Below are 15,148 nucleotides of genomic sequence, written 5' to 3' on the forward strand. Positions count from 1 at the left end.
AGGTTTTTGAAATCCATCCTGGGTAGAGACAAGATTCAAAATACTTCTTACTATAAACATAAATAAAAGACAAAAATTGTATGAAGGGTAGAAAGAAGATATATAATGATTAAAAATTAACATATATATATGATAAATACAAAATATATAGTCATCCATCTATGAAATTAAAAAGAAGTTAAAGAACTAGTTGATCAAGCGGAGGCGGTAATGTAGCATACGCCTCGCAGTTTGAATTAATCGCAAGAGGAACTTTGGCGGCTTTAGGTGTGCAACACTACCGCGCGCCTTTACGAATTTAACAATGTGAGATTTGTTTTAGTGTTATTCTTTTGTGATGTTATCAAATAGGTCCTGGTATTTTAAAGCTATGTGAGTGTATCTATATATATATATAATAAGAATGTATATATTGTATTAGCTGTGGCATTACGAAGTGATTACGATGTTAGTTAACCAAGTGTTCGGCAGTTTTAAAGTTTATTTTTCATCTCCATTGGAGGATGTTAGTATTTAACTTAAACCAATGAAAGTTATTATTTAACGTGGCCTGTTGGATAGTGTTTATGTTCAACTTGAATTATTAAAGGGTGGTAGTATATAACTTGAACCAATTGATATGTGGACAATTTGTGTCCCTTCGAAAAGTTGCTTGCCTTTGAAATTCATACCTTAATGTAATAATTTTGTTTATTGTACCATACCTTTCCGTAAGCTATGTTGAACTTTTTGCTCGTGTGCAATGCGTCTGTTTAAATGTCAGAACGATTCTTTGTTAATTGTAAAAATAGCTGTACTTTCTCAGTCTAGTGTAATTTGACTAAGGTATGGTTGGAAGGAAGGCCTCCCATAATATACCGAATAGCTATCCCTCAAGTCAGGCCCATAAGAACTATGTAGCTCTAGCATCATTTAAGTACCGTAATTCTCCCCTTTTTTATATACAACTTTGCATTTCCCTTGAAGTTCGTTTGGGTTGTTGTAGGATTCTTTGGTATGCATTTACCTAATTCGCATTTTAGTCTGTAAGGTCTAGAACTCAAAGGGCGTTAAGTTGTCTTGTTCAATAGTGAAGATTATTTTTTTAGAAATTTATTTGAAATGGTTCACCGTACATTTGCCTATCTGTTTATGGATTTGATGGTGTTATTAGCGTATAATACAATAGATGGAGGCATTGTATAACGATGGACAGGATTTTCCTCGTGCATTAAATACCCCCTAACATAAACTTCCTAACCTAACCTACAAGCCATGTTCTAGCCTTACTGAGTCCCTCTGCGACCCCGACCCTAGGCTGCAATAGTTTTAGCGATATGGTTGAAAATAAGGAAGTTATGGGGTATGGCCGTTATCATACGTACACCCCAATATACGTTAGGATACTGAAATGGTCATAATTGAATAGGTCTTCAAATCCATTATTTTAATTTTAACTTCATAATTTTTGGTCAGTGGCTGCAATTAACCCAGGTATATGTATATACTACTGTATAATTTTATGAGGGTAGTTTGTAGCGCTACGGCCAAGCGTCCTAATTTGCTTATTATCGCTCCGACTGTTATCTTGTATAGATTAAAAACGTTTGGAAATGGTCTACGGATCTTAAATATGTTGTGTAAGGGGGGGTCCGGGGGGTGCAGCCCCCCTGGGTAAGGACACGGCTTTTAGCATAGGTTAGGTGGGTTTTTTAAGTTAGCTTCTCCCGTCGTACTCGTAGGTAAGGAAACTGTTGTGTAAGGGGGGGGGGGCGTCTGGGGGCCGAAATCCCCCTGGGTAAGTATTCGGCTTTTAGTATTGGTTGAGTGGGTTTTTTAAGTTAGCATCTCCCGCCAAAATCGTATTTTGAACGACGGCCACAGTTCAAAATACTGTATTCCTGTTTTCTACGGGATCTGGCCGTCACCCTACAAACGCTCCTTTTATGGATTTGTTTATATTAGGTTGAGTGAAGGGCAAGATATGTGAACTGCAGTAAAGAAATGAAGTCTTAAACCTTGTTAATACAGTACTGTAATACTGTACAGGCATGGGCAACAGTTTTATCAGTTGGGGTTCACTGTATATCCAAGTGAGCAAAGGCCGCATGATAATACACATGCAAGAAATATTATTGGCCCGATATATACATTACTAATTTGGTTGCAATTCTTCATTGAATTATTTGTCTTAATATACAAGTTTACATAAAAATTTTTTTTATTATTTCTTGGTGATAATTACTGTTGTAAACAAATAGTTTCATTTACCTAGAAAGTCTCGGAGGCAGCAAATGTTGCGGAACACAGGTCACCCATGTCTGCTATAGTACAATCCAGTCTAGCTATTGAAATCAGTGTGTGCGTTCAGCTAAAGCAAATTAAGATCAACTGAACAGGAAGTGCCAGTCAGCTTAGGGAATTACTGCAGCACCCATTATTTCTGATCTGGTAACACTACCTAGGTCATAAGGATGCTCATATTTGCTCATTATTTATTCCTTCACAATACAAACCATTGACCTCCAATAGGAGTATGACGTCAGGTGTTAGACTTAACAAGATACTAAGCAGTTGGTCGTCAGGTGTAGGGGGAAATACCCCCCACCTGACAGGTAGAGCATCTTTCACTTTGGCTGCATTTTATACAAGAAGGTCTTGCCTCTAATAATTTGCGATATGACGCTTCCCATGGGTCTCACCCTAACGTAGAACTACCTTGGTCTAAGCTTGCTCGGGTGGCATTGAACAAGGTAGTCGTTCAAATAACAGGACCTTAAATCTTTATGTTCCAGTTAACTGAATAAGGTTTTTCCTACCATCCTCTCCAAGCAAAAGATTCTATGTTCTGGAGGCCATTCCACGTACCCTTTTGCCAATCTATGCTGTGATTGAAAATCTAATAAAGAACTTTTGATGGAGAATGTTAAGTACAGTATGAATGCCCTTCAGTCACAACTTCCTAATCCAGTGCGATGGAATCTGTGTTAATGGCGAGTCTCCTTGATTAACCTACGAGGACAACGGGCAGCGCCGCCAAAGGACGACGACGGTTTATTGATATTTATAGAATAAAGATAAAAAAAACTGTAAATATATTATTTTTCACTCTAATATATAAGTATTTGGTATAATGGAAACCGCAAGAAGATGAGCTTTTTTTTAATAGGGCATTCATTGTTTAATACATTGTTGATTACTTTGGATATAAAAAAAAAATGTCTTTAGAAATCAGTTGCAAAAAAATCAGTCACTTTGAAGCTGGATTATTACAAAACTTATTTCTATTTGTTATAACAGTGCTAATTTTGTAAAGAATGTAATTTTGAAATAGTCATATAAAAAACCCAGAATATTCTATCCAGTAATAGTGTGGTAAAAAAAAAAAAAATCAACATATCAAGTGACACTTTTTCACCATTTGGTAATGCGGATTTAAAAAAATATTACAGTGTTCATAATTATCTCTTGGATGGCCGATCAGTATTTTGCTGATGGATAATACTGTATAAGCATTTAGAACTAAATCTAGAATTAATCTTTATTGTTCCTGTGAGTGATGTCTTTTGTATTAGTAGTGCTTCTGCTAGAGGATGAAGCAACAGGTTCAGTGTCAAGATCGTCGTCATAAACATCGCTATTAGTCATATAATCATCATTATCATGCTCACAATGTCTGTCCAAATCATCAGCACTTGTTTCTGAATCATAAAGATAATCAATATCTTTTATCCCGCCAACCGATAACAAAATCTCGATCGATAAGCCAAACAACACCTACCCCCTCGCCAACGGCGCATGCTTAGCGCACTCCTATAACATCAAAGTGTAAGATTTCTGGCAACTTTGCTTTGTAGACGATCACTGATTGGTTAAAGTAGCCTGTGACATCAATAGAAGGCGGAGCTAAAGGCATACGTATGAGGGAGAAAGGATGTAAAAAATGCATCCACAATATAGACGCTTGCTAGTTAATGGCAATTAATGCATCCATTATATGGACGGGTCGTCCGTCGTTGGTTAACCGTTGGTTGGGAATGGTTGCCCACGTCCCCTGCGATGGTCTGAAGAAATTTACAGATCTGATTATCTGTTGCGCTAAAGTAGCCGTATATTCAGTGAGCCAGTCGGCTAACTAGATAGATATGTCATTTACCTGGGTTTATTCATTACTTTTGTTTGTATATCCTGTGTTCCAAGTGACTCGTCAAGTCATCCTTTTGACTAAATAAAGAGTTATACAAGGAAGAGAGCATCTTCTTTGTAGGACTGATGAGTCACAATATTTACCAGGTAAAAAGCTTGTTTTATGGTCCTTTTGTCTTGGCAGTAGGTTTTTAATCATCGCATGGAAGGCGGACTGGGAGGGGTGAACGTTGGTGGAGTCGGCATCCCTTTAGGTGATGGGGGCCAAACAGGATCATGAAATGGAGAGATGCATGTGCTGGCAGTTTTTCAAGTTTTGTGCAATGTGAGGTCCTTTTGTTACAAAATTCCTTAGAGCTGGACTCGGTGTCCATGTTCCCGCAATAGGACGTCAAGGCAACTTCATCTACCCTGAGACCAACATTGGAGAAGCAAATGATCACTCCAGTTCCCTTTTAGCCTTGTTCTGGTCGAGGTAGAAAAGGAGGAAGGCGATTTTGAGACTGGCGATTCCTCTATATGCCTCGAGTTGGGGATGTTTGGTGAGCCATTTGCCAATGGGGAAATGACACGGAACAAAAAAATGGGTGCAAGTTCCAGTGATGTTTTAGACATGTCCTCCACAATTGCCAAAAGCTCTGGCGCTTGTGGTAGAAATTTCGCCAATCTAGGATTGTAACATGCTAAAAGGTGTCCAAGACAGGTCTGGCTTATACAGTGCTGCCCCCGGGGTAGAAATTGACATGAGGTTGGAGACCAATTCTTAACCTCTGTCCTGTGAGTAAGTTTTTTCTACGAACTCCGTTCAAGATGGAGACAACAAGCACAGTCCATGCTGCATCAGGGGAGGGGACTCTTAACATTCTGTTGATCTAAAGGGGGATTATGTTCAGACACTCATCCATCAATCATTCAGGAATTACATCCTCTGTCCTCGATGTAGTGATGTATTGGTTCAGTCAGGTGCTTCGGACTACCTACTGTGCTGCAGATGTTCACTCGAGTGTTCATGTTAGTCCGCTTGGACCCATTCGAAAGGGATTTATCTTTTGAGGTATCTTTGAAGTTTGGCTGTTCCATGTCTTAAATAAGGTCGCTCCAACATTTTGCAATGATCTGAGGATCGTTATTGATTGGAAGAAGTCATGTCTCGAGTCCAAGAGAAGGATGAAGTACCAGTTGAAGCAGTAAAGCGTCATGCCCTTTCGGGTTTCCTATTGATCAACTTTTTTGTAATCTCTGAATTAGAAGCTTCTAGTATATTGTTCTCAAGTTCCAGACCAGACAGCAGCGATGAAGGATGCATTCCAACATCCCTGGAATAATCTCGATACTTATGCTTCTCTGCTATTCTGCCTGATTTTTTTGGGGTCATCAAGTGTGTTGGAGACTGATCATCAGAATAACCCTAGTGGCTCCCAAATAGTCATAAGCCAAATGGTTCCCCAATCTGCTGATAGTCTTTGTCGAGGTACCCAGAGAACTACCCTGATGGGCAAGCCTCACCTGCAGATTCCTCATCTCTTGAGCCCCTGTGTATTTACCCTTGACAGTAATCCAGCATCTCCCTTGAGCGAAAGGTTTTTCGCAAGGCAGTAGAAGGGAGATGTCTGGATACCAGTGTAGATCCTGTTTAGCAGTGTACTAAGGAAAATGGGCCATTTTCTGTGATAGGTGTTGTAGACAGGATATTCTCTGGTTGAAGCCTCTGCAAATAATTCATGACTCTTGTGTTTCTCTGTTGAGAGAAGCACCTTAATTACTGCAGTAAATGGCTGTCGCTCGACCCTCAGCTAGTTCTTAGACTGAAGAGCTTGGGCATTTCCACATCATGGGAACTGTCCATCCTATTGAGGATCTTTGAACTGGTGTGTGTGTGTGTGTTTTTTTTTTTTTTTTTACCAGAAGGAACTTTAACCTGAATGGGACATCATGAAGGTCCTTAGATTTTTAAAGAGAGTCCCTAAAATCTCTCTTGAAGGAGGCATCAGGCTGTAATCTGACCCTATAGATTGTATTCTTGCTTTCCCCAGCATCAATGAAGAAGATGAGTAGGTTACATGGCATTTCCATAGATGAGGGTTGGAAGTAGGTCTCGTTTTTGTTAGTTGTCCATCTCCTCTCTTGAAGAAATGACTAGCGATCAAGACAACCTGCTTCTTTGTCCTTACGGGGTGTTGTGACACTACATTTAAAGAACTCAACACTTCAGACCTGATTACCAGACTCTCTGAGCTCTGGTAACGTAAAGAAACGGATCTCTAGGAATGCTATATCCTTCTGGCATCGGGAAACCATTAAACACTCCTACTCTCCTGAGAAGTGCAAGGAACAGACTGAAGAATGAGGGTTCACATATTCATGGATCTCTAGTAATGCTACAGTATTTCCTTCTAGCTTCGAGAAACTATCAGAGGCTCCTACTCCCCACAGGAAGTACAAGGAATGGACTCAAGGACGAGGGCTCACGAACTAATGGCTTGCTAGGGATGCTATTTCCTTCTGGCTTCAGGAAGCCATCAGACACTCCTAATCGCCAGAGGAAATTCAAGGAACGGACTCTAAGGACGAGGGCTCACGAATTCATGGATCTCTAGGAATGCTGTTTCCTTCTGGCTTCGGGAAACCCTCAGACACTCATACTCGCCAGAGGAAGTGCAAGGAACGGACTCTAGGACGAGGGCTCACGAATTCAGGGATCTCTAGGAATGCTATCTCCTTCTGGCTTCGGGAAACCATCAGACACTCTTACTCGCCAGAGGAAGTGCAAGGAACAGATTCTAAGGACGAGGGCTCACTAATTCATGGATCTCTAGGAATGCTATTTCCTTCTGGCTTAGGGAAACCATCAGACACTCATACTTGCCAGAGGAAGTGCAAGGAACAGACTAAGGACGAGGGCTAATGAATTCATAAGCATCGATTCTACCTCAGCCTCCAGGAAGAATCTGTCCATGGCATAGGTCCTGAAGGCCGGAGTCTGGAAATGCCAGACGACCTTTACCCCCACTACCTCTGAGGATATTCTGACAGGTCCTGGTTTCTGTTCAACAGGTAGTGTAGGAAATCCCTCACAGGACAAGTGACATCTCTATTCAAATAGTGGTTGTAATGTATTCAAAGTAATTTGTGTTTTTAAATATTTAACTTAGCCGGTGAATATATAGCTGCAACTCTGTTGCTCGACAGACAAACTCAACGGAAAAAACTCGCCAGCGATCGCTACACAGGTTGCGGGTGTGCCCAACAGCGCCATCTGTCGACCAGATACCCAGCTCTTATGTAAACAAAGCCTCAATTTTCTCTCTGTCGAGGTGTCGACAAGACGTACTTTACTCGCTGTTGAAAACGAGTTTTTCCCATCATATTTGGTGAAGTACTATATTCTGGTTTGAGCTTTCGCAGTGCAGGTGTTTTATCTTCATCTTAAATCTTGAACTCGTTTTGGATAGATTTAATTTTGGTGACAAAGAGGGTATGGACTTTCTTTCACTTTTAAATGGCCGACCCTTCCCTTAGACGGAAGTGTGTTTAGGTTTTTAGTAATTATCTTATCACGTTATAAATTAATTATAGATTTTCCTCTTCGATTAACTTTCCATTTATAATAAACATAAAAAATAAATTTTAATGTTTTGTTTATATGCAACCTTTCCTGAGAGTAGGCGGTCCTAACTTGGAAACCGAAGTTAATCAACGTTGAGCCCTTTATATCGTAAATAGCTTTTAAAGAGCTAAGGATTTGAAACTTTTTAAATGAAATATTTTATGAAAGAATTTCTTTGAATAGTCTTCGTACCTTTTTCAAAGATGAACTAACGTTTAGTTTATTTATGCTACGCAGTTGTTGACGTTCAGGACGTTCAACATGCGCTCTATCGTTACGATAGAGAGAGAGTGTATCATGGTTTCACTTTGCAGAAAGAGTAATTTGATTCTGACGTTTTGTTCATTCTTTCTAAGCTCAAATGTTTTAAATTCTATTTTAAAGGAACTTTAATTGAAAAACATTTCAGTTTTTTCCTTTGGTCAAATAACATGTTTTTTTGACGAAATGTAATTGGGCTCTTCTCTTAGGTGCGAAATCAAGAGATAAAGAGAGAGTGAGTTAGAGACGGAGGGAGAGAGAGGAGAGAAAACGTTCCGTTCAAGCGGGTAACGTTGTTCTCGAGTTGCTCTCGTCCCTAGTCTCGGTACGGGGAGAAAGGATAAAACGTTTTTAGTTTTTATTCTCGTCCCCAGGCTATGTGCGGTTAGAGATTGAAAACGTAGTTTTGAAGGAACTAGTGTTTAGTCTCTTCCCCAGCCACTGAAATTTTTATCTTAAAATATGTTTTCTGTTTTTTGCTGGTATTAATGAGCTTGCATTATACGACTGATTTTGCATTTACAGTGATACCTCGGTACTCGACCATAATCCGTTCGAGATCCGTGTTCGACCTCCGATTTGTTCGAGTACCGAATTTTTTTTCCCCATAAGAAATAATGGTATATATTCTATTCCGTTCCCAAGCACTCGAACAGGCCCAAAATATTAATAAAACGTGTACCTAAACAACAATAATTATCTAAATGTGTATGAAATTGGTCAGAAAATCCTATAAAACAATTTTAAACCATTTACTGTACTAAAATAAAACAATTTTAAACCATTTTCTGTACTGTAGTGAACATACCTTTGAGCAGCGGTTCGATGGCATACAGGGATGGATGTGGAGAGGATGGAAGGGGGAGGTTACTGCTTGGAAGGAGAGTCCCCTTCCATGATGTGGCGGGGTAGTTCCCCCACGTATTTATCGGCTGCAATTTGATCCGAACTAGCTGCCTCCCCATGCCTAGTAACACGATGAATACCTGTTCTATTACGAAACTTTTCAAACCAACCCCTGCTCGCTTTAAATGTAAATGAATCACTTTCACTGGTACTCGGACTTTTCTTCACTAATTCTTCATAGATATGCAACGCTTTTTCACAAATGAACGCTTCACTAACACTTTCCCCGGCCAACTGTTTTTCTTTAATAAATATTAAAAGCAACTTTTCCATCTCCTCAATCACTTGTGGCCTTTGCTTAGTTACCGCCGTAACTCCCGTTGCAACATTCGCCTTCTTAATCATTTCTTTATGCTTTAAAAACGTAGAAATGGTCGACTTCGCCATTCCGTATTCTACCGCTAAATCGGACACTCGTACACCATTCTCATATTTCGCTATAATTTCCTTCTTCAACTCGATCGTTGTTCGCACTGTTTTCCTCTTCTCCTTCCCCTTAACACTCATTACTTTCTTGGGACTCATTATGAAAGCTAAAAAAGCAATTAAAAGCACTGAAAATCACTAAATCACAACGAATGCTGATCGCGCGTTGTCTGAGTGACGCTCTCGAGAGAACTGATGCTTCCCGAACAAGCGAGAGTGGCCGAGATGGCGCGATCATCACAAAGCCCATGCGGTCGTCACGTGTTCGGCTGGTCGAGTACCGAATTTTTGGTCGAGCACCGCAGCAAAAATTTCTCGAAAATTTTGGTCGAACTCCGAATTGTTCGAGTATAGAGTCGTTCGACTACCGAGGTATCACTGTACTACCTTTTGATAAGGGTGGAATTGCCTGCTTCAGGTAGAAATCAGTAAAAGTTTCGATTTCAGTGAAATAAGTGCAAAACAGAAAATCGAAGTGATAAAGTGATATTGCGCAAAGTGTTACAGTGTTGCGTCCGAGGGTTCGTCTGTTCGTGCCTGTCGTTCACCTAGTCCGGGACCTCTTGCAAGCTCCCTAGCAGGGGAGAAGTAATGTCGAACGACTTATGGGTTCGAGAGGCCTTGATCAACGAACAGACGTTTCCCTCTATGGTATCGGGTGTATCTTACCAAGATCTCCCCTACCATAAGGCGAGAGAGACAAAAAGTTTTCTTCTCCTCGTCATCCGAAGGCTTTTCGCATAAGAAACCTGTAACAAGGTTTCGAAGCCCTTAAGCGAAAGTCAGTCCTTTCAGGACAGGTCCAGCGTCCTGGTTACAGCCATTAGGACAGCTCTGACCCTATGCAGTCATCGGAAAACTGCTCGCCGCCTAACAAAAGCGTAACAGACTCCGAGAATCTTTTTTGTAGGCAAAGTGTTGCGGTCACAGACGTTAACCTCGTCTCTTACCACAACCATTTCCGTTGATCCTTAATGGGTTGTACGGCAAGACATGCAGAATATGCTTGCCTCCCTTATGGAAGACTATTCTGCCGATTAGTCCGTTGAGTCTAGCCGTTTATCTCATCGATATCCTGGCTTTCAGCCAACCTAACGTTCCTTTGTGCTTCCTGTTGACGTTGGCGTAGCTAAGTCACGTCAGTCAGGTTGTTTAGAACCACACTCGATGCGGTCTCGTGTGGATTTTCAGCCGCATTTGGGCGTTAGGCCACTTGCTGATGCTCCTGTTGACGTTCAGGACGTTCACTAACAATCGGAGTTGACTTGTTTTGACGCTGTGCGTCAACCTCCGCATTCTAGAGTTGTTTTGACTGCTCAGTCTAGGCAGTCAAAGCAGTCTCGAGTGGACGCTGTGCGTCCTCACGCACCTGTTGTGGTTGACAGTTCAGTTGTTGACAGTTCACAGACTGTCAAGCAGTTACATGACGTTGCGTCCTGGTCCGCTACTAATGCACCAGTGCGTGTGGACTCTGCTTGTAAAACATTGCCACCACGGTAGGTCTCTCCCTTGCTTGAAACTCAGCTTTTATCGGACAAGGTTTCTGTAGATGAGGAAGTTGCTGTTCCCCCTTCTACTGATATTCTCTTGAGGACTCTGTCAGACGGAGAGGAGACTAAAGCTGCTTATCCCTCTATGGACTTTAATTGAATCATGATGATTTTTTTAAGGATCTTTGTCCGGATCTTTTTGTAACTGCTGCTCCTAGTTACTTCGAAGCCGTTGTTTATAAGCTAGTGCTCTCTCGCTCTCCTAGAGAGCTTTACGTTTGCTAGGCGACTGGTTTATCACCAGGAGGAGTTTGGGGGATGCAGCCTTTGCTTTCCCTTCTTTTAAACTGGCTTATAGAGCGAGAGTCTGATATGACACGAGAGAAGTTCTCGGCTTGGGAGTTCATGCCTCTGCCCAGATAGACTTCTCAAATCTCGTAGACTCTCCCTGGCGCCTGGCCAGGAGATGCTCCAAGTTTTTTACAGGTCAACTTCACAGCTGTTTTTCGAGCCTTTGATGTTTTGCTGTACAATTATGTCATGCATAAACAAGGCTTTCAGGGATGGAAAGCGGTACCGCCTCAGTCGCTAACCCCGTCTGTTGCCGCACCTGCTCCCGTAGACCCTAAATGGGCTTTGCTGCAAGACATGCAGTCCAAGCTTGCGTCCTTGCTAGAGGACTTTAATGCGGAGAAGGTTGCTGCCGAACCTTCTGGCCAACAACCTTCCAACCGGTCGGTTGTGCGTCCTGTTGACGCTGAGGTAACCTTCTCGCGTCTACCAGTTTAGGTGGTTCCTCCACCGAGGCGACCCAGTGTGCGTTTCCAGCCGCATGTTGACGTTAAGCAACGCTCGGAGGTGGTTGTTGACGTTCAGGACGTTCAACAACCAGCAGAGGTGACTTGTTTTGGCGCAGTGCGTCAACCTCAGCAACCCGGTATGGTGTTGACTGCACAACCCAGACGGTCTAGACAGTCTCGGGTGGACGCTGTGCTTCCTCGCGCACCCATGGTTGTTGACAATTCACAGACTGTGCAGCAGTTCCATGATGTTGCGTCCGGCTCCGTCACGCATGCACCAGTTCGACCGGGCTCAGCGAGCCAGACGTTGCCCACTCCGTTGCCGTTTCCTCATCAGTTTTCGGATGAGGAACTATCTGATGAGGACGTTGCTGAACAACAAGACGATCAGCCCCCAGAATAGATCAAGCCCTGCTATCCATCCAGAAGATGCTGAAGAAGGAACGCTGCTCAGTCAGGCTGTGGATGAGTCTGGTAGGGACGCTGTCATCCCTGGAACAATTTGTGTCACTAGGAAGACTACACCTCCATCCTCTTCAATACCATCTAGCTTTTCACTGGGAAAAGGACAAGACGCTAGAAGCGGTCTCGATCCCGATTTCCGAAAAGTTAAAGTCTTGTCTGACTTGGTGAAAGGACAATATCAACCTAAGAGAGGGTCTTCCCCTGGCTGTTCAGACTCCCAACCACGTTCTCTTCTCGGACGCATCGGATGTGGGCTGGGGCGCGACACTAGACGGTCGGGAATGCTCAGGACTGTGGAACTCGAGTCAGAGGAGCATGCATATCAACTGCAAGGAGCTGTTGGCAGTACATCTGGCCTTGAAAAGCTTCAAGTCTCTCCTTCGAGGCAAAGTGGTGGAAGTAAACTCAGACAACACCACGGCCTTGGCGTACATCTCCAAACAAGGAGGTACCCACTCACTGACGTTGTATGTTATCGCAAGGGACCTACTCATCTGGTCAAAAGGTCAAGACATCTCCCTAGTAACGAGGTTCATCCAAGGCAACTTGAATGTCGTATCAGATTGTCTTAGTCGGAAAGGGCAAGTAATTCCAACAGAATGGACCCTCCACAAGGATGTGTGCAAGAGACTTTGGGCCACTTGGGGCCAACCAACCATAGATCTCTTTGCAACCTCGCTGACCAAGAGGCTTCCAATCTATTGCTCCCCAGTCCCGGACCCAGCAGCAACACATAAAGATGCCTACCTCCTAGATTGGTCACATCTGGATCTCTACGCATTCCCACCGTTCAAGATTGTCAACAAGGTACTGCAGAAGTTCGCCTCTCACGAAGGGACAAGGTTGACGTTAGTTGCTCCCCTCTGGCCCGCGAGAGAATGGTTCACCGAGATACTTCGATGGCTAGTAGACGTTCCCAGAAGTCTTCCTCTAAGGGTAGACCTTCTACGTCAGCCACACGTAAAGAAGGTACACCAAAGCCTCCACGCTCTTCGTCTGACTGCCTTCAGACTATCGAAAGACTCTCGAGAGCTAGAGGCTTTTCGAAGGAGGCAGCCAGTGCGATTGCTAGAGCAAGGAGAGCGTCTACTATTAGAGTCTACCAATCGAAGTGGGAAGTCTTCCGAGACTGGTGCAAGTCAGTTTCTGTATCCTCGACCAGTACCTCTGTAGCTCAAATAGCTGATTTTCTCTTATACCTGAGAAAAGGATGATCCCTTTCAGCTCCCACTATCAAGGGCTACAGAAGCATGTTGGCATCGGTCTTCCGGCATAGAGGCTTAGATCTTTCCAACAATAAAGATCTTCAAGACCTCCTTAAGTCTTTTGAGACCACCAAGGAGCGTCGTTTGGCTACCCCTGGATGGAATTTAGACGTGGTGCTAAGATTCCTCTTGTCAGACAGGTTTGAGCCATTACAATCAGCCTCCCTGAAAGATCTCACTCTAAAGACACTTTTCCTGGTATGCTTAGCCTCAGCTAAAAGAGTCAGTGAGATTCATGCCTTCAGCAAGAACATCGGATTTTCGTCAGACAAAGCCACCTGTTCGCTGCAACTTGGTTTTCTAGCCAAAAATGAGCTGCCTTCTCGGCCTTGGCCTAAATCTTTCGATATTCCCAGCTTATCGGAGATCGTAGGCAATGAACTAGAAAGAGTCTTATGCCCTGTTAGAGCTCTTAAGTTCTATTTAAAGCGTACCAAACCTTTACGAGGCCAATCTGAAGCTTTATGGTGTTCAGTTAAGAAACCATCTTTGCCTATGTCAAAGAATGCTTTATCCTACTTTATCAGACTGTTAATACGAGAAGCTCATTCACATCTGAATGAGGAAGACCAAGCTTTGCTTAAGGTGAAGACGCACGAAGTTAGAGCTGTTGCAACTTCCGTGGCCTTTAAGCAAAATAGATCTCTGCGAAGTATAATGGACGCAACCTATTGGAGAAGCAAGTCAGTGTTCGCGTCTTTTTATCTAAAGGATGTCCAGTCTCTTTACGAGGACTGCTACACACTGGGACCATTCGTAGCAGCGAGTGCAGTAGTGGGTGAGGGCTCAACCACTACAATTCCCTAATTCCATACCCTTTTAATCTTTCTCTTGAAATGTTTTTAATGTGGTTTTTATGGGTTGTCCGGAAGGCTAAGAAGCCTTTCGCATCCTGGTTGATTTGGCGGGTGGTCAAAGTCATTTCTTGAGAGCGCCTAGATTAGGGGTTTGATGAGGTCCTGTTGTATGGGTTGCAACCCTTGATACTTCAGCTCCTAGGGGTCGATCAGCATCCTAAGAGGATCGCGAGGCTCCGTAAGGAAGACGTACTTAAAAGGCAGAGTAATTGTTCAAGTCGACTTCCTTATCAGGTACCTATTTATTTTGTTTTTGTTATTTTGATAACTTCTAAAATGAAATAAAAAACTCTTAGCTCATAAAATGTAAACATATATTACTGGTCTCTACCCACCATCCTGGGTGTGAATCAGCTATATATTCACCGGCTAAGTTAAATATTTAAAAATGATATTTTAATTATAAAATAAATTTTTGAATATACTTACCCGGTGAATACAGTATATAAATTAAATGACCCTCCCTTCCTCCCCAATAGAGACGCAGTGGGACGAGGAGAAAATTGAGTCTTTGTTTACATAAGAGCTGGGTATCTGGTCGACAGATGGCGCTGTTGGGCACACCCGCAACCTGTGTAGCGATCGCTGGCGCGTTTTTTCCGTAGAGTTTGTCTGTCGAGCAACAGAGTTGCAGCTATATATTCACCGGGTAAGTATATTCAAAAATTTATTTTATAAATAAAATATCATTTTTCATAACTATTCAAATCTGAGACCTTTTAAGTTACATGGCCCACCTCAACCATTTTGCAAGGCCAAAGGTCAAATTGAAGGTTGCTCTATCTGTTGGATGAGGGGGGACTTATCCACCACCTGGCTACCAGCTCTGTTTACCTTGTTAAAAAGTAATAGTGGTTTCAGCTCTGCTAACATCATACTCGTATCAAAAGTCCAGTTATGTATATTTTTTGAAAAATACAAATTACAGTTATTTAGAAATATGTTA

At 42.4% G+C, this 15,148-nt stretch overlaps 1 protein-coding gene across 2 annotated transcripts in view; it reads left to right on the forward strand.

Annotated features, from left to right (window-relative positions):
- Positions 1-195: 195 nt before the first annotated feature.
- Positions 196-15,148, forward strand: part of LOC137645928 (proliferation marker protein Ki-67-like) — a 50,559-nt gene continuing 35,606 nt past the window's right edge. The window contains exon 1 of one of the 2 annotated variants that reach the window (XM_068378983.1): positions 196-306. The gene's annotated coding sequence lies outside the window, so the exon portion shown is untranslated. Of the gene's footprint in view, positions 373-15,148 lie in introns of both variants that reach the window. The other variant, XM_068378984.1, reaches the window with a different exon arrangement.

The sequence above is a fragment of the Palaemon carinicauda genome, chromosome 8 (genome assembly GCF_036898095.1).
Source record: "Palaemon carinicauda isolate YSFRI2023 chromosome 8, ASM3689809v2, whole genome shotgun sequence".
Taxonomy (NCBI): domain Eukaryota; kingdom Metazoa; phylum Arthropoda; class Malacostraca; order Decapoda; family Palaemonidae; genus Palaemon; species Palaemon carinicauda.